This window comes from Fundulus heteroclitus, chromosome 11, assembly GCF_011125445.2.
Source record: "Fundulus heteroclitus isolate FHET01 chromosome 11, MU-UCD_Fhet_4.1, whole genome shotgun sequence".
Lineage (NCBI taxonomy): Eukaryota > Metazoa > Chordata > Actinopteri > Cyprinodontiformes > Fundulidae > Fundulus > Fundulus heteroclitus.
Genome location: NC_046371.1, coordinates 18055656 through 18076304, shown reverse-complemented (window position 1 = coordinate 18076304; position 20649 = coordinate 18055656). Strand labels below are relative to the sequence as shown.

The 20649-nt window shown below is 39.7% G+C and overlaps 1 protein-coding gene across 15 annotated transcripts in view; it reads right to left on the bottom strand.

The window, feature by feature from the left end:
• Positions 1-20649, bottom strand: part of nbeaa (neurobeachin a) — a 150968-nt gene that overhangs the window by 123353 nt on the left and 6966 nt on the right. The window lies entirely within an intron of this gene.

Sequence of the window (20649 nt, the reverse complement as noted above, 5' to 3'; positions counted from 1 at the left end):
CACACATTGTTCCGACGAGTTTGTCACCGACACATTCATACACGCTCACATCAGCGGCAAAATTCACATGAATGACAGCATGAGCGAAGGTGAAAGGGCAAAAGAGCAAAGCAAAAGGCCTGCATGAATATTACAGAAATCCAGGAACTTGTGAAAGTGTCCGTCCACTTTTACCTTCTCTACAGTTTGTCACCTTCCCGATCTGTAATAAAACTCTGAAGTGTTATGTGCATTTGTATGCAACCCCTTAAGTCATAACTTTGAAAACCAATTTTTGACCAGACCCTTTTAAACAAACACATCAAGGTGAGATCAACACAGCTTTTTTGCCATCTGTGTGTGACTTGGAAAAAAGGGCCAATGCAGGCCGCATGGTTTAAGCCAACTCACCGCTGACTTGGCTAGTTATGGTACATGGTAAATGACAGTAAAGGACGTTTGCTGGACTTTAGCTAAGTACAATTGTTTTCAATTGAAGTTATGCTTAAAAAAAAAACGAAACAGAAAAGATGCAAGAGGTCACAGGGAGAACCTTTCAGGGGTTTAGAAAGCAACCGCCATCGCAAATTCCTGCTTTTCAGGAGATGTTATTACCAGCTTTGCTCAACTAGAGAGTGAACTTGTTGTCTATCCGTTTTTGCACTCTATTTGGATGGAGAGCATCTGTAAACATAAGTTTTCAAGTACTTTCAATGGGATTCTATGTGTGGAGTTTTACTGTGCCCTTGAGCTAAACTATCCTATTGTAGCTCTAGCTGTATGCTTAGAATTGTTGTCCTGCTGGAAGGTAGACCTCTGCCCAAGTATTTTGTAACTTCTAAAATTCAATTCAATAAAATTTTATTTAAATAGCTCCAATTCATGATACATGTCATCTCAAGGCACTTTCCAAAGTCAAATTCAAAAGGTTTCTTCTTAAATAGACACAGCCTACTGCTGCCACCACAATGTTTTACAATGAAAGTAGTGCGTTTAGGGTGTTTAGTGGTTGCCATAAGTAAATTATCGCAATGTAGACCATGAAATAAAACTTTGACCTTGTCTGACTAGAGCAACTTCCTTTGCATGTCTCCCAAATTTCAACAAGGCTTGTGGCAGATGTTAAACATAACTTCTAATGCTTTAGTGCTATATACAATCTCTTTTTTCTTGCTCCTATTCCATAAATGCCAAATGTGTTGCCCTCTCAACAGGTTCTCCAACCTGAGCTCTGGATCCCTGCAGCTCCCTTCAGAGTTATCATGGACCCATTGGCTGCTTCTCTGATTAATGCCCCCCTTGTCCAGCCCGTCAGTCATCTCTGTCTAGTTCCCCCGTGCTCTTTCCATTTTCAAATGGTGGAATAAAAAGTGCACTTTAAAATATTCAAAGCTTAGGGTTTTATCTTATGACCTGACCCTTTTTTAAAGGCTTCCCCCAAAGTTAACTCTAACTAGTCCCTCCATGAGCCCCTGTGCCACTAAGAATAAACTACACACAAGTGGACTCCATTTGCTAGTCAAGTAACTGCTGAAGTCAAATAGTTGTGATGAATTGCATATAAGGGTAAAGGAGTAAAGCGGGCAAAGCACAGATGTATGCCACACTTTACAGATTTTACTCTGGGAAACAAATATGGAAACCATGAATCCCTTTTCTTTCCACTTTACAATTATACAACACTCTGTGCTGGTCTGTCACATTTAAATTCAATAAAATACATGAAAAGGTTTAAGGGCTATGGATACTTTCACAAGTTACTGTAGGGTGCAGTGTCATTAGCATAAAAGGCTGGGTAAAAAAATAGCATATTTGCAGAAGTGGAAGAAAAAGGAGCTCTAAAAAGAACAGAGAAACAGCAAAGAGAAGCAGATCTGGAGTGGAATGTGAATCGGCAAGAAAGTGATGTCAGAATTTATAAATAAGCTGGGGGAGAAATGTGAGTAATGTGTGAAGGTTTGCTTTGGACAAATGGCAAAAAAAAGGAGGACCCACAAATACAGTAGGCATCGTTTCAGCACAACGGCCAGCTCCTGTTCTCTCTGCAGACAGATGCACTGATGACAAGAAGCTTCAGAAGAAACCCTTCAATGGCTGGACTGCAGAACTACTTCAGACCATCAATATGTTCCAGTAGTAAAACTTTATGACTGCTAAATATGACAAATGTAACAATACAACTATTGAAAATTAGACATGGCTGCAGCTGTAACAGTAATGTCTAGACTGATATTCCCTGAAACAAAAAGAATCCAGGTCAAAAACACACTGCAGGGATGGAGGACTGCAGCCAAGTGATCACAAAGCTGACTTCATCCCAAGTGCAGTTGAAAATGTCTGCCACCTGATTGGCCAAAGAGGCTTAGTAACGGATCGAGCAATAAGCCTCGTCACATGCTATTGGGTCACAAACAAAAAACATTTTTGCCCTTTTGTCTAAGAGAGAGACCACATGATGCCCTCTGTCACACACACACACACACACACACACACACACCCTTAACAAGCATTATTTCCAGCTCTTAATTTGAAAAAATAAAATAAAACGCAATGTCTTACAGCACAGTGGACGAAAAAGTTGGCATTATATGTAAAATTCTAGGTGAGGGCATTTTTACTGCGCTTAGAGGCTTGCACTGTCTGTTTAGTTACTGTGTTAGTTACACTTGAAGTAAAGAGTTTTCAGATTAAATCTGGCCATTACAGTGAAACTAGAAAGAAGTCACATTTTATGTAAGAGACTTTTCTAAAATATTATACATTTTAATTCAGTTTGTTTATATAATGCCAATTCAAAAAAGGTAAAAAACAAAGCAACTGGACTTGTTGAAGACGTTTCGCTTCTTCTCCAGGAAGCTTTCTCAATTCAAAAAGTCTGGAGTAGAGTGGAGTAAGAAGCTTTATACCACTGGCAAACAAGAGCCTTGCAATGGCTTAGATAACATGCAAATTCAACCGAAACAGGTCCACCCCTTAGTAATGGGCGGTCGTTAAAGCCATTAAGCCAGCAGATTGGACCGAAACTGGTTTTGGAATGACCATGACCTGGATGACTGAGAATCTTCACCAGCATATAGTGCCAACTGACAACAAATAACTACCTGAGTCACTTTACAAAAACAAAAAACAAAGTCCAATTAGAGCCAATAATACAACTGGATTCCGTGTCAAATACATACATTACAACTGATCCCAGTTATGAAACAATACAGTCAAGTTCAGTTTATTACGCAAATCATTTAAAAGGCTTTCTAAGGACACCCAGCCATTTACATCTAGTCACTAAGTTGCAACAAACCCCTTTTCTACACAAGCTTGTAGCAGCTTGTGTAGAAAAGCAGCTTATATTTATGTGTCACTTACCCGTTTGGCAAAACAATAGACAATATAAGTCTTGGTGTAATTTTTAAATATAATGTACCTTCATTCAGTCATGCAATTATTTTATTATAACTGCTTATGTTAAGTGTGCTACTGTGCTCTTCAATTTCCTGCCAGTTTCCATTGATACATATAATCATTCTATATATAAATAAATTGCGTTTCATAAAAAGCATGAATCTAGTGAATACAAAACATTTTCTTCCAGAGCAACCAAGGATCTAATCCATGCAAATGTTTTCAACAGTGGCCCTGTACAGTTCCTTTCTTCCTGCTAATTTTGCAGAATATTTTCTTCAGTGATCGACAGCAGCAGCAGGGTAGGATGCTACTGGTTACAAATCTTTTTCTGGTCTAAGTCTACGTTTCTACTTCACTGCTGCAGACAGAGGAACTTTACTAACCTTTTAAGTTGTTTTGAAACATTAAGGTTGAAGTGCCAGCTTGTAGCATTAGCACAGCTAGCAGGTGGCATTGTTCAGCATTTCTTTTTTTTTTTTGTCCATCTGCCTTATGAGAAAAGTACCTCCAAACAATGCTTTTGTGTTTGCGTCAGCTCAGGTGAGTCGTATATGTTTTTTTTTCTGGATGTATTGAACATGTTATCAGAGTTGAAAACCTCCTGCAGCAGCTTATTGTTTTTGTGAGTGGCTGCAGGTTGGTGGCTGAGAGTCTCTGTCAGTGCAGCGCTGCTGCTGGAGGAAATGCAGAAATTTGTCCAAATGTCGATGGGTTGGTTTGTATCAACTTTGATGCAAACAAGTACCTTTGAATAATTTTTCTATTTTGATTAATTTTATTATTATTATTATTATTGACAACCCGAGAAAGCACACAAAACAAAACACGAAGGCACTAGTTCAGGTGTAATTTCTGTGTCAAAAAAAGGTAAAGAATTAATGGCCACAGTAGCTCCTCTCCTGGATTCCCTTTAGGAGAAAACACAGCTAAATATTTGGGCTCTGAGCCAGTAGTAAAATCTATGGGATGAGAACATGAAATTATAGTTAGTCGCAGCAATATCTCCTACAATTGCTGTGTCTAGTAGAGAAAAAGGGTAAAGAGAGAGAGACAGCTGCCACACCTAAGGAATAATCAGCATGTTAGTCACGATAGAATAGAAAAATGTCTAACAAATGGTCAAGCAACTACTGGATATTATTCCAACACTGCTGTCAATAAGCTGCAGTGAATGTAAAACATTTGCTTTTGATGGTATCAACTCTTTCAGCTAAACACACAGGCAGATCCTGCTCTGGAAGTCAGTGTTTACAGCCTATACCAGATATGGCAAACTCTTTTCTATACTTCAATCTCTGATTTGCGTTTGAATCATAGAGATCGAAAATGGCTTCTGCTAGTACGATTTAATATCAGCTACAATGTTAGAATTCAGCAACCATTCCAGCCACAATGTTTATTCTAGAAAGAAAGACTGCGTTCCTGGGTAGGTGCAGCTCCACCCCAAACACGAATAGTTGAAATATGAAGTAATTTGTCCAAAAGAGTAAAGCATTTGAGAGAATTGAAATGTTGAATGTCCATTCTGGATGTATGAAATATATTTTGTTTTTTACAAGAACCGATTTATATATTTTTGGTGTAAAGGTCTTACGTGGCTATTAAATATTAAAACAGCTTACCATATTTGAGTTTGATAGTTTGGTCTGCAGCAAAAGTTCACATGAATAGTTTTAAGCCAGATAAGCCCAGGAAACAAACTGGTCCCTTTACAGAGCTGGTGTTAAAGCACCATTTAATGTCGAGAGAGGAAGAAAATCCAGACAGCTGTTAAGGGAGCATTTTCCAAAAACATTTATAGCGTCGAAAGGAATGTCAGACTGTAGAAGTAATATTAACTGAGGAGAGAACTTCTATGCAGAGTCACTGAGCTTTACTGAGGGTCGACAACGAGCTTGAGCAGAAAACAGAAAGGTTAACAGGAAATCTAACTGGATTACAAAAAGCTGCTTCAATTTATTCTTTTGACCTTTTCGCCTCCGTCTGCCATGAAGCATTTCAGAAATGTTGCGAGGCATTTTTCTGCCATTGACTAAATACACAGAGAGACCGCTGTTGCAGTTGGCGAGGCTGTCTGCGCTAATTGCTACTGTGATCAAAGTAAAAATGTCACTACCATGTTTTTGACTTTGTTTACGTTTAAATAGCAAATTCAATTTTAAACACATCCAGAAAAATTAAAAAGGCTCCCAAAAGATATTTTCATATCAAAAACCAATACTTTTCCAGACTAGTTTCCTAGTTTTTCCATCATTTGTTTTAGGACATTGCAGGCATTTAAGAACAAAACCTTCACCTAGTTTGACTTTATCACCCCCCCCCCCCCACCCTCCTTTTAAAAGGAAAGAAAAACATGAAACAATATTGAAGCTAGCTGCTGGTTTAGAAGTATGTTAAAGGACTATTTTACTGGTTCTTGGCTTCTGGACAAACACTGAAAATCTCTAATGCCTAAAAATCTGCACTGGATTATCATAGATTTAAATTCTTTAATCCACAGTTTGTGTTCTGTACTGTCCCAACAGAAACCCCCAAAAAATGAGAATTTTAATATTAAACCGAACATAATTGGAAAAACCTAGGGAACAATTTAAAATCCAGATGTAAAACAATTGGGAGGCAGGAGAAAATATGTGTTTTTCTGTTAGTAAATGAAAAGCCAGCAGGATCAATGAGCTCAAAATAAAAAGAAAATAAAAAACTGACTCAACTGTTGCAAAGAAATGCAAACATAAATCCATGTAAATTATTCTTTATTTTTACTGCAAGGCAGATCGTTATCTTGTTTGGAATGGAGAAAGAGGTTAGGTCTCAAAAGAAAGTTTTTTCGATGTTCAGTTTTCGTTTTTCTACATACTTATCCAGATATGGAAAATGGACAAATCAAATCCCATCCTTTTCAGGTATTTTTAGTTTTCCAGAAGGCATCCTAGAATATACACCAAGTCATTTTGTTATTGAGCAGGAGATGTTCAAATCGATTTATCAACAGATTCCAGTCAAATACAGTAACAACGATTTTAAAGATACATGTAGAAGTGTGTTGTACCCGCCCTCCCTTTCCTGTCAACAGGTAATATAGATCTTCACTGACAAGAATGTAAATATAGGCATGAAAGGATCATTATGATGCTTATTATATAATTATCAAACATAAACATGTATACAGCTAAAGGGTAGTATATGTCTACATTCAGACAGGATCTGAACATCTCTAGCTAAACATGCCAATCACTGAACAAGCACTAGAGTGGATCGTCATAGACTCATCCCACCCAATTTAGAGGAAACATAAAACCAACAGTAACATTCAAAAACAGCTACGCTGCAGTAGTGAAAGAGTTGGACCTTAGCAGAACAGAAACCATTATGATTTATGTGCAGAGAGTGAGAGAGTTATCATTAAAAAGCACTTTCTCTCACCAGAGCACAACCAGTCTGCGGAAAGGCAAAAGAGAGATAGAGAAAACATCTAAAGTGGTGAGAATCCGTCAGAGAGAGGGGGGGAAAAAAGTAGAACAAAGAAGCAGACCGAGGGGATATCAGCAAAGCAGCATAAAAGGGAGTTTGTGATTGAGAGCTCACCCTTAGAGGGACAGCAGGAAACAAATGAGACGTGGAGGAATATTCCCGGACACAGAGAGCAGAGGAAACGGCATTTAAAAAAAAAAAAAAAAAAAAAAAAAAAAAACGGTGAAATGCTAGAGGAAAAAGTTATGAAGGGTGAAAAACAAGCTCCCGATTCTTACCTTGTTCTGTCAAAAAGCAGAGGTAATACCATGCTAGTCTGAAGGATGCAGCAACAAATCCACTGGTAACCAGAAACAGACAGTTTTCAGCTCCACTGTCCTGACTGGTGACTAAAAATTTTTTTTATTTTTCTATTCAGTGAATGTACCGTGTCTAATCGTTAATAACAACACTGTTCAGTGTGTAGCTTGTAACCAAAGGGAGACTAAAAATAAACCATTTTAGATTCTGATTTGTTCAAAAGGAGGCTAAAGAAGGACAAATGTAAACAGCTATTTAAAAGAAAACTGAGACATCTGCTGTTCGTTCAGGCCGTGTCTCTTAAACAGCGAGCAATGCTTCAGCAGATAACAGGAAAGCTGAACATATTACAACAAAGTTGATCTGTTTTAATCCTTTCTGGCTTTTTAATCTCTGTGTGTTATGAAACATGCTGCATATAGAAATCTTTGCAGCCTTTTCAGAAATCTCACATTTACGGTAAAGGCAGCTATACCCTGCTCAATTCTTCTGGAAAAATAGACTCCTGCCAAAGAAGATGCCTATCAGCATCCCACATCTTCACCCACCAATGCTTGCCTACGCATCTCTGTAAATGTCCAGCTCCAAACCTACCAGGTCATGAGGAAATCTTTTGTTCAAAGCTCTCTTCAGGTGACCCAAAAAGGATGTTCTGTCAGACTAAGTTCTGGATTCTACCTAGGCCTTCTACTTCTTTAATTTCCTTTATGTGACGATATTCTCTCGTTGATTTGGATTTATACCACTAAATGAACAACCCCAGAAGATGATCCTGAGCCCACAGCTTTGCACTATATTACAAACACCTAGCATTTTAACTGGGGTGCACTGTGACTGAGAACTGGGCGTTTGATTTGACTTTCCAGCTGTTCTTCGTTAGTTTCCAACACACAAAAAGCAATTATTTTGATCTCTTTGTTCAGTTATTTATTTTTTTTTTTTTACCTTTTATCTCTCTTTGACCTTTTGTTACAATGAGCATTCGGTTGCCTTCAAACCCAAATAAAGTTTAGACACCTTGAATAAAATTCAGATCCTAATATTCTAATAGCAATTATACCACATTTCTCGTTAAAACGTTTCATACTTTAAACTTTGTTCCCACAGGCTGTTAAAGTTATAAGTCCTCTCTAAACACTCCAAAGGGGTTTACATTTTTTAATTTTTTTTTCAGAACTGCTACACATTCAGCCTTAAATGACACCAACTTTCTGCACCAACCAAAAGTGTTTCCGTCCAGTTGAGTGATGAGGCAGGTGTAGACCAGCTGCTGCTAAGTCCGAAGGTCTCCAGATAAGCCCGGCAGACCTGACTCAAAGCCAAGCTGGTGGCCATTCAGGACCACTAATCTGTTTGTTTTGTCTGTTTGAGAGACAGACTCGCGCATGCATGTGCGTTCGGTGTGAGTCCGCTCCCCTGTTCGCTGAAACAATGGAGAGAGCTGTTTCACTGAGCCACAGTTGATGGAGGATAAGAGAGGCAGCGAGCAGCACCAACGGGTCTCAGTAATCCATCATCATGAGACACGGTCGGGAAAGAAACACACAAATCTGAGCTCAGCCACACGGACACACACTGAATAAGGCCGAAGGGTTTACTGAGCATGGCTGACTTACTGTACAACGACCACACACAGTGAATTTACATGATATACACGTGATATTTTGCTTGGAGACACGCTTTCAATAAGCTCAGAGTCTTTCTTTCCACAGCGTCCACGACGTTGCACACAAGGATGCCTTGATAACTCCCATGTCTGGAGAACTAATCAGAAACACTTACTGGAGATGTATTGATCAGATTTTTTAAAATCAGTGAACTAACTAACAAGTGGTGTCACCTCTGATATTTGTTGTGCATGCAAACGACTTGCTACGATAACGTTACACACCGCATATACATGCCAGTAAAAACGATAAACTGCAGCATTCATTTATTTGAAGCTACCATCGAGCGACCATTTCCAGTAAGTATAGCCCAGACAACGGCTCATATGTGCATATTCTGCTAAAGGGTGCAATTGATTTATCCATCAGGGCTGCACAAGGACTATGGACTATTAATGGTTCATGGCAATATGATTATGTTTGCCATAGCATCACAGTAATGACAACATTAAGGTCTCCTAACTCTGTATTAAAGTGCTTCTAATCGCTTCAGATTGTTTTTAGCACAAATGCACATATTTAGTCAAAGTCAAAGTATCTTTATTAGTCTCCCTTGAGAGAAATTTGCCTTGGATACAAGAATCAGCTGCACTGCACTGCACTATATATTAAAGCACAAATAAAAGGAGTCTCAGTAAAACAATAAATAAATATACAATGGCAACAACCACACATAAATCACAGTTCCACTAAAAACTATTATATTAAAAGCGTGCAAATCCACCTTTAAAAATAGAATTTCAAACAACAAGTTAGACCGCAGTAACTTTCAAAATAAGAAGTCAAAGTCGTAATTAAATATGTGCAAAATGGGTTTTTTTTAACATTAATCGCCCATGAGATATATTTGGCCAAAGGATGACGATTAAATTTTTCAACCTACAGCATTACAGTGTCACAGGCAGACCAGATGCCATGAATTATATGTGGATTATAAGGTCAGTCAAAGAAATGAGCCATGACTTGGGGTGGAAAAATTAAGTGTTGACTTGGGACCAGACTAAGAATTAATCCTCAGAGACTTGAGACGAAATGACTACAGACTTGACTTGGACATGGGGGAAAAAAATGACCTGTGAATCAGGAATCTCTGCTGTCAACATGATGTGCGATTTTAAAGCCGGGCAACAGCTTCCTCTGCTTCTGCTTTTCCTCCTCTCTCTGTAAACCTATCACTTCAGCTGTATTTTAGACTTGACTGAACGCCAGCAACGAGCCCCGTTGTTTGATTTAAAGCAGACAAAGGAAGAGCAATGTGGCAGTTGACTGAGATGTGGTTCTGATATTAAACCTTGAAGAGAATCCTCTCAAACTTCAAGTATTTCACAATGGAACGTTTGGTTTAGTCACCAGCTTTAGACTTCACTCGTTGCACACAAGTGAAAATTTACAAATAATTACATAAAACAAACTTTGCAGTGGAGACTGTTTTGAAGATCATTATTTTAAAAAGTAAGAAATTCAGTCTCCAAGATGATGATAGTGATGTCAAATGTCAAACTCCCTCGCAAAAAAAACCCTGTTTTGTAAGAAAAGGTCATTTGAACACAAAGTCCACTCTCAAATATCACTGCACTTTGTCAGCTTGCACATGTAGCCTTGAGAGCTTACAATCTCTTTCCTGGGAAGGAAAGACATATAGAGAAATAATTACAGTGATGCAGGTGGAGAACGACAGGGAGCGATCCGAAAAGTATAATGCTTTTTAAATGCTGTTTTAATCTAGGAAAACCTGTCTCCAGAATCCAGTTTCTTATTAGGTGGAACACCATCATATCTGCAGTTATGCACTATGCCAAATTAATCCTACTCACATTTTTATTACTTAGTGTCAGTAAGATGGAACAGATCTATACCATAAGACGATTATTAAACTGAGCCACTCTGCATACATATTCTCCAGACAGTAGTTTCATTTAAATGGGATAAAGGCAGGGTGAGGAAGAAACGTAATGCTAGTAATGGGGTAGTGTGGGTAGAGGGGGAGCCTGAGGACCTGTGCACACAACAACAATCCATTAAAAATGGGATTGATTTGTTGTTTTGTTTCTGGTAACACATCAACATAACATTTTAACGGAGATCTCCATGCCCAACACGTGGGTAGAAACGTTAACAAGGGTGTAACTTTACCGCCAGGCCACTAGTAGGCGGTATGGTCTTTGAGACTCAGAAACATGTGCATGTGTACAAACACTCTCTGCTTAAAATGGCTTCACCACTAAGTGATGCTGCTCATGTGCTAGGGCTTCCCCATAGAGGAAGAAGTTTTGAAAACATCACGCTCTGGAACCCGTTTTCGAACCAAAGCTTGCAGCAAGACCATAATATTTGTCAATGTGCTACAAGATATCAATCTTTATTGTGCTGCTAGCATACGTGTTATAAAGGAAGGATCTGGTAATAAAAGAATTATGAAAAACATCTATTGGATAATGTCAAAGATGATAGTTGTGTAAAACATATCTTACAAAGTCCTTCCAAACAATTGATTGCCTTCTGTACTCGTAATACAAAACTGGCCAATCATTCAATGATTACAATGATTAGATGGTGACATTTAAGTAAAATATTACCCATTATAGATGCAATGCAATCTCTCTGAAGTGTAATTATTCAAACAAAGCTTCTAATGCCCAAGCTGCATCTTCTCTTAAACTGTTCATAATTGCATTCTTAAATGCACACTTCTTAGCAGAGCAATTCACTCTCAGACTCCTGGTACACTTGTGGTTGCTAGAGCGTCTAAATACACATTTGATCACAGGGACCTTTTCAAGGGACTAGGGTAGTTTTCTGTGCCATTTCTGTGGCTCTTTAGCTTCCAATGTATTTAACCCCCAAAGGAACAGGGTAGAAATTCACCCCAGAAAAGGAAAGTAGGAAGGTACTTTTTAATTTACCAGGATCATTTAGATGAAGTTTTTAGAAGGAAGACTTCAAACCATATCTTTGTGGTATATCATTAATTATAAATAACATAAGGGGCTTTATAAACCAATATGTTTTAAAGCATAAATAAAAACAACCACAAGCCCTATTGATCCTCCGTAACACTATTTTGCATTAGCCTTTAATTTCAAGGTCATTGGAAGACATGTCTCCACAGAAAAGTAATGCTCCCACATCACCTTTCCACACACGTACAACTGTAGCAGTTGATCCCCACAAAAACCAGTCGGCCATGGATTTTTTTGTAAATAGTAAAACATGCTTCCCAAGCTCTCTTACATCAAGCATCAAGCACATGTGTACCACTACTATAAAAATAACAGAATTGTGACTCAAATGTCACAGCAATGACCCCAAAAGGACATCAATTAATCTCACTCTAGCGTGATGGTGAAAGTGATAACTTTCCATTTGGGGATGCGTTTATTGCACTGAAATTCTATTCCAGGATGGGCAACTGATCCTTATTTTGAAAAAAGTAAAACAAGTTAGTGTAACCGGTTGTTTGTCCTGTTTGTCTCTGTGTTGCCCTGCAATAGACTGGCAACCTGTCCAGGGTGTACCCCACCTATCGCCCAATGACAGCTGGAGGAAGGTACCAGCACCCCTCACGACCCCAGCAGGGATAAGCGTGTCGAAAAGTGGATGGTTGGATGGAAGCTAGTGTAACCCACGTATGTTGTCGGAGCAGACCTTCTCCATCTAGCATTACAAATGCTGCCGAACTCTTAGTTTTTTTTTTTTTGCACAAATGCCCTTTGCACAATCAAATTCTGTACATACAAATGTTTTTTTTTAAATACTCACCTGTACACTGTGACTTTCTCCTGCATTTATTTACATTTCAATTGCTTTACTTTTAAATTCAGTGCTGCACCTTATACTGTAATTTAATTCTACTGCAATTTACAAGCTGTATGCAACGAAATTTCGTTCTTTATGCCCTCTGTGCATACAAAATGACAAATAAAGTTGTCTAAGTCTAAGTCAGTACATGTCTGTGTGTTTGAGACATGTACTGAACAAATAATGTTGTATTCAGACCTAACGCGATTTGAGCATAAGGGGCATCTGGTTTACATGCAAAGTCTAGGGTGGACGCGCATCTCAGGGTGTCGAGAGGTCCTGCGATGCGTTTCACTTGTCGAATGCAGCGCATTTTGAGATTTCCAGCGTCTAGGCGCTCAAAGGCAGACGCTCGAGTTGGATAATCTGAACCCTTGCTGCTGGACGCGGAGCATCAACTAATCAGAGAGACCCCGCAATGTGACGTAGTGGCAGACTTTCATCGTTGTTTATGGCCATCCTATTATCTATGATCCGTCGAGCTATCACTACAAAGACGGTAAAAAAGGATCTTGCCTGGAGGAGGATTAGAGAGGAAGTTGAAATCTCGGGTAAGTTATCAAAACGTTTACCACGGTAAATATTTTCCCGCATCTGAGGAAATAACAGGGTAGCTGCTCACAACACGCGTCAGACGAGTCTGTCCACGATTTGCTCAAAGCGTCAAAAACGGTCAGCGCAAGGGCGTGCTTAGGTGGTGCAGTGGTTGGCGCACACGACCCATGTATGGAGGCCTTAGCCCTCGACATGGCTGACGCAGGTTCGACTCCAGCCTATCGTCCTTTGCCGTATGTCTCTCCCCCTCTCTCATACCCCCTTTCCTGTCAGCCTACTGTACAAAACAAAAACAAAAAAAAAACGTGCCACTAGTGCCGTAAAAACCTAAAAAAACAAAACAAAAACAAAAAAAAGGCCTCCAGCTTGAGGTGCTGAATGCCTTTTTGACACTCAAATCGCATTCGGTCTGAATGCAGAATAATAGAATTTATTCATAAGTGCCTTTTGAAACACCCAAAGAAATTGTACAAACAAAGCTATAAAAAAAGTGGTCAGAAGTTCTGAGAGTATGCCATCTTGTTTTAAGTCTGGGTCTGAACAAAGAAAGAAATCCAATGCTTAGAATGTCCTGTTGGCAGAACTCCAGAGTGGGAAACAGAGCACCTCTAATGGTATTAATTCAAACGGAGGGCACAACAAGCTCGATGGTTGTAGAATAAGGCCTTTTTTTAACTTGTAAAGATACACAACATCAACGTGTTCTCTTTGAGAGGTCGCAACAGCAGTCATCCGTCTCCATCTAACCCCATCTTCTGCATCTTTTTACCTTCATGTCCTCTTTCACTCCAACCATAAATCTCCTCAGCTTGTGGAACTAAAGCGCAAAGGAAAGCTGCACTGAACCAAAGCTTTATGCATTTGTGTTTGACAGTAAAAATGTACATTAAATAGCTTGCTCTACACTGAACCCTAATTACTCACCTGAAACAATGTCAAGCCGGACAGAAACGTCAACTGCATTGAGAAAAATAAGCTAAAGTGCGATCCAAGCTGCTTAAAACTCTTCCCTACAGCCCAAATACCATTGAAGTCTTTATAGCAACAAACATGCAACCAAGCACTGGTACCATGATGAAAGGAGTCTGAAACGCCATATTTCCTCCCCAAGGTGCACTTCTATGGTGCATTAAAAAAAAAAGAAAAGTGGATTGGAAAGTGCCGACAGCTATCTACACATCTTCCAGCAACAACTGCTACATTTTAACTTTGAATACATTCACTTTTTAGAAGACAATTTTGAATTTGCTATGAACTTTTCAATAAGTCATCATTTGTGAACTTGTAGACAACCCAAGGATTCTATTCTGGCCTTTTTCTAATATTTTATGCCTTTATTATTTAAATTTTTTTTCTTTACAGTTTTGCCCAAAGAATTAACAGAATGTACCACTTGCTTGCTCCTGCAAGTAAATGAGAAAAATACCTTACAGTCTAAAAAAAATTCTCAGCATGCTCTGTGGGATCAGTGATGATGTTACAAATTGGTCGTTCCCACCAGTCAACTGACATTCAGCACTGATGGACAATGTTATTGTCAGAGCACACAGTAAAAACCATTCTTACATCCATAATGTCACACCAACAGTATACACTGTGTGATTTTGGGCCGTTGCAGACAAAAAAAATGAGGTCTGTAGGAAAATTGTGGAGGAATCTGTGATTGTTGGGGCTCTAAATCTGCGCTCTTACGTGGCACTGTGAGACATGTTCAAGGATGGCCGTTGTTAGGGTCTTGCCATCAAAGATAACCGACGATGAATATCCGACAGTGTCAGATATTCAGAATGAATGTCTCACAGTGTGGCAGCTGCTACGACCTACGTCTACAAATCAGAGACGTTGTGATATGATACAAGAGGCACCACAGGTTCCTGATGGTGCTGAAAAGAAAAAGAAAAAGGAATAAGTTTTGGATTTCTGAATCAGTTCCTGTCAGGTATAGGTCGTCCTGTTTACACCGGTCAAAGCAGACACACCGCCAAACGGAGCACTGACCAAGGCTGGGAACAGGTGCCTCAAGTAAACAAGTAAAAAAACCAGGTTTTTTTACTTGTTTTAGGGCCGGCTGCTGACCTTGATGTGCTGAACTGGGACAATGTCCCGAACAGATTTTTTTCTCATTATTATTTACGAAAGGACACTTGACATTTGATTAAACAAATTCACCCAAAGAGAACTCTTTCATTTATTACCGAACTATTTTTTCTCAGACACATTTTATTGCGCTTTGGTTATGGATGGATTTGGGAGTGAAGAGCAGAGCATATAGGGCTAATCAGCTTGTTCATAATAAAAACAGCCGACGCCGTAGACGCATGGCAGACGCCGATGAAGCTGCTTATTGTCGTAGTAGTAAAACGGCGATCCACATGGTAATTGACGTCGAACCAAAGATTATTAAACCCACATTGCACATTGAGTGTCATGGAGCAGTCTTATAAGATTGCTAAGTCTAAGAAGACTAAACTGAGAAGAACTGATACAAAAACACTGCTGCTGATCAATCCAGGCAGTTTCACATTTTTATAAATATCTTACAAGTTCTTATTCATATCAAGCTGGGCCATTTTAAAAAAAAGCCTAGCACCCCCCTCTTTTCTATCTATATCTTTCAGCTTTTACTGCTGTAGCTTTAATAAAATAAATCCTTTGGGTAACATAGCTCTCGCCCGCAATTACTAGTTAAGGTCTGTTTAATGAGGGGAACATGGAGTCCTGATTTATTTTTTTCCCCCCCCATGCAAAGCGCAGACGGAAGGACGAAGAGGTAGGAAATGCTGTGGTTCAATACAGTGTGGATGGCCTAACCAGCCTAATGCGGTGTTAAATGACTTGTTACAACCACTGACAGTGTTCTCCATGCTGCAAGGGATGCATGAGCAGCACAGGAAAACTCTGGATGTTTAATGTGGAATACTAAAGTTCCCCAGGTACAAACACACACACACACACACACATATACACACTACAAAGTTGGCTATAATCAACCTTCGGCCACTGCAGCACGCAGCATGATGAATCGCTACCACAGTCAGTTATACTTCCAGTACAGCAGATGTGTGCAGTATGTGTGTGCAGAGCCAAGGGAGGGAGGCAAAGTAGGCCAGCATGAATATAAAATCACCCCTGCCAGGCAATGATGTGGGCTACAAGAAGGAGGAGAGCAGTATGTGTTTTTTTTTTTTTCATTTTTCTTCTTCTCTTTTCTGCATGCGTATATATATGAGTAGAAGTGCGCTGCCAGAGAAAAACGCGCAGATGAAAGTGGACGGAGGCGACTAAAGCTACGGTTTTGCAAGAATGCTCATTTATCAACACGCTCAGCAGCGAGAAAACATCAGGTGACTGCGACCAAGCAGCTTGTTAGAATTTGAATATTTCTGCTGGCTAGGGGTGCCAGACAGGAAGAAACACACACACACACACACACACACACACCCAAAGAGATGTGAACAAAGCCACATCAGTGTCTGAGCACTGGTTTTGATCCAAATGCTGTGTGTGAAGTTTCCATACAGCCCCAGCCTATCCAATGGGACAATCACAACCATCCAACGCGCACGTTCAAAGACACACACACACTCGCACATATAAAAAGAGCCAGACACAATAGCATGAAGCAGACAGTCACAATAGTAAAGAAACAATGACAGCAGAGGAAGACAGTAGAGATTATAAGAATCACCGCATTAATTTCTTCTCTCTACCGGCTACCATTCCCATGACACGGCAGGGTTTTAAAAAAGTTACGGCTTCAAAAAAACAAAAATTGCATGTGATACCCGGCTGCACCACGGTTTCATCTATTTTTAGGTAGATGCCAGAAAAAGCGGTGAAATAATTAAAGTTATCTGGCTGTATGGAGCATAAAGTAGCACAGCTCTGTTCTTCACTGCATGCTACTGTGCACTAATCGTCAGCTGGCTGAAAAAAAAGAAAAGAAAAAAAAAAAAAGGTACTGGACTTTTCCCGCACAAGAAATACAAATTCAGCTGTTTGGCTACTAATATCAGGTCGTTATAATCTACTTATGTTACTCTATAAAGAACATATTAGATTAAGTTTATATATGAAAACCAAAATAACAACAATTACATTTTGGATCCCATTGACAGATGGATGGATAACATTTTTATAGCTGTATTTTTTATGTTAGTGTAGCAGACGCAGCAGCAAAACTATTTTTTTTTTTAAATTGCCAATGAAAGCATTTGGGTCATGTTATGTGTTTCAATTTGTGTTAATACTGTGACACCATAAAATTATAGCATTTTTAACCACACTGTGAGAAATTGAGAATCACCTCCGGACACAGTCCACGAGCAATCAGCAAGAAAAGTAAAATACTTTAAGGTGAGCATCTTAACATGGGTGTATTATTTGTAACTCCTTGCTTTAAACATCCTTAAAAACATTTAAAAACAAATCTTATTTTGTTAGAAAAAGAAAGAGTAAATGACTGATGACGGGACAGATAATGGTTACATGGTTGCAGGCTTCTGCTTGCAATGGTGCAAAAAGCTGCCAAACTGGATCTTTCAACAAGTTCATTTTAATTAATTTGTCATATTTAGCAATATTTCTACCAACTACATTTTTGCTTTTTTGTTTTAGAGCTTAAAAGAAATGTGAGCATCTCATACTGGCTTGTGTTTGTGTCATATGATGGTTGTATTATTTCAACAAATAAGATGTTTTATATATTCTGTATCAGAACTATAGCTCTATTTGTATTAAAACAAAGAAACAACACATTTGTATTGTCTGCATCCTCTTAAAAAACCAAATCCAAGTGAAGGCATGACAGCTTTTGTCATAGCTGTCGCTAACAATTGTTAGCTGCACTCAAGTTGCGCAAAAACAATGTCGCAAACTGGTAGTTTTTAACATTTAAATCTATCAATTCAACTCATTTATTATAAATAAAACTGTATTTTATTGACATAAAACAGCATATTTTGTACACCATTAAAGAATTAGATTGTGTTAGACATTTCTTTAAAAAAAAAAAAAAAAAATCTTTGAATTGAACCACAGTGAATGCGTTTCTCATACCAGCCAGTGGTGACTTTCTAATAAATGAATAAAAACAATTGCCTAAGATCTGATTATAAATACTGAAAACCCAGCTCCGTACTGAACTCCTAACACATACAACAAGTGGTAAAAAAGTAACTATCTGGTCCAAAGAGCCCAAAAAACGCATCGTTCATCTAGGTATTAAAGATTTTAGCTGCCGCTCCGCTCTGTTGAACAGTTTTGGTCCTCTAAGCCTTGTATCATCTTCCCCCGCCTCTCTCTTCAACTCTCCACCCCCGTGTACAGAAGCCTCACCGCACACAGAGGTAAGAGGTGATGGCAGCCATATGGTTCCATCACCAGGCTTTCTGTAAAGATGGGACAGGAGAAAGTGCGTAGAGAGGAGAAACCAGAGGTGATGACACTGCAGAGACCTCCATTACCTCCCCATAATAGGGATCATTCACCAGCGGCTTCACCCAGCTCGAGAGGCGGGGAGAGAGGGACCAGATTAGGCTCAGGGATGAGGAGGACATATATGTGCTTCGAGAGGATAAAGAGACGGAGAGCGGTGGCAAAAAAAGGTGTTGTCACGCACGGATGGGACACTTTGCTGCGCGTTCCTTCTCCACTTCCAGACGGGAGACCTCACTTAAAATCTCACATGGCTTATCCTCGGAAACAAATCCGACCATCTGGAAATGGAAGCTAAAAAGAGGATGAGGAGGAATTTAGAGGAGCGGAGCAGAATTTAGGCGCTTTAGGACATAAAGAAGTGCGCGGGGGCTTGTCACGTGGCCTGGAAAATTAGAGAGTTTTACCAGAAAATTATCATGTGCGTCAAAAGGAACGCCAGCGATCAGCGATCCACCTTCAGACGAATCATTTTTGCTTCAAAAGCAGATCAGACCCAGCTGCTATTAAGAGGATCTGGGAGTGACGGGGTGTGCAGTTTAAGGGACAACTTGAGATTTCTGGTTTTAATTGGGTGGTTTACTGGGTATTAGTGGGGGAAATATGTTTCCTGGTTTGCCCAACGAGCCTCCGTGTTTTTAAGCCGCAACTGTAGATCTTGGTTTCACAGATGCACGCGAAAGCTAACAAGCGAGAAGCTCGCCCTCCTGCCTGACAGGTAACCCGATGATGAGGGGCGAAAAAGGTCCAATTATAACTCAGCATGTCAAGGTTTCGCTAATGTGCTTTCCTGATTTGTTTGGAAACCGCGCGCGCCGTCTCCATGAGACCCCTGCTGTATTTCACTGCCCTGTCGCCGGGAGCACAGGAAGGGGAAGCAGTGATACCCAACGGTGTGATGAGGCTCCGCAGGGGGGGGTGGGGCCCAAGCTCATCAGACCCCCACAGAACATCACACAGCTGGACCTGTGCCACACTTCAGATGGAAATAGCACCTGAGGGACAATCGGAGACGTTTCAATATTCCATCTGAATCCTCCTCATCGTCAATTCCCAGCCTGAGGTTCACCGTCTTCCTCCCGTTATTTCCTTCGACAGTTAAGATAAGAGTGCCTCGCGCGTCGTTCCTTTTTCCTCCATCCATCACGCCCGCCTGCCCCTCGCACACAGAGCGGCTCACACAGGGGTCAGGACAGCCCAGCTGTGTGATAGATAGCAGTCACTCATGACCTTGCAGCAGAGCCCCACCCTCTTGTCCTCCATTTCTTCACAGATAGATGTGTATGTGAAAGCGAGAGGGAGGAAAATGGAACAGCGTGGATGAGTGTTTAAGCAGTTTAAGTGGCAGGTCAGTCTATGTTAAACATTTGCTGCGGTCCCCTTGGGTCGGGATTAGCACTGCTTTCACTGTTTTCTAATGTTTCTCCCCGACTGTAGACTTCAGGGGCAGACTGCAGCAAAATCCTACCCCCAAAAGATGCTCTGGTTTTATTTTAATGAAGAATAATCTAAATGTGCGTTGTCTTTCTGAGACAACCCTTTAATTTTCTGATTCTCCTCAGATACGTTTTGATTTTCTGTTTGCGGTGAAATTAGCCTGAAGGTCACGTTTGCACCTTTCTTTCATAAAGCTATTCTATTCGTTCTGCTGATTTATAAAAAAAAAAATCAGGTCAAGCTTTAGCAGAAACGTAACAGATTTACAGCTTGAAATGTCTGCCCATTATTTCATTACATAACAGAAGATAATATGTGGGGGAAAAAAACTGTTCATATTTGCCTCATCTAAGAAACAAAACAAAAAAACACAGTTGGAGCTTTTCAATTGCAAAGATCTGCAGGAGTTCCCCAACTTTTGTGGTAGTTATTTATAAAATCATCTTTTAGGGATTTTCTAGCCAAAAAAAATGACATTTTAGAGCACAGCTGAAGACATTACACTTCTATTTTTTCTATGAAGGCATTTCCAAATTTTAATACATATGCAAATTAAAAAGAAAATGTAGAACCTGACAAAACATTATATCAATAGTATTGCATG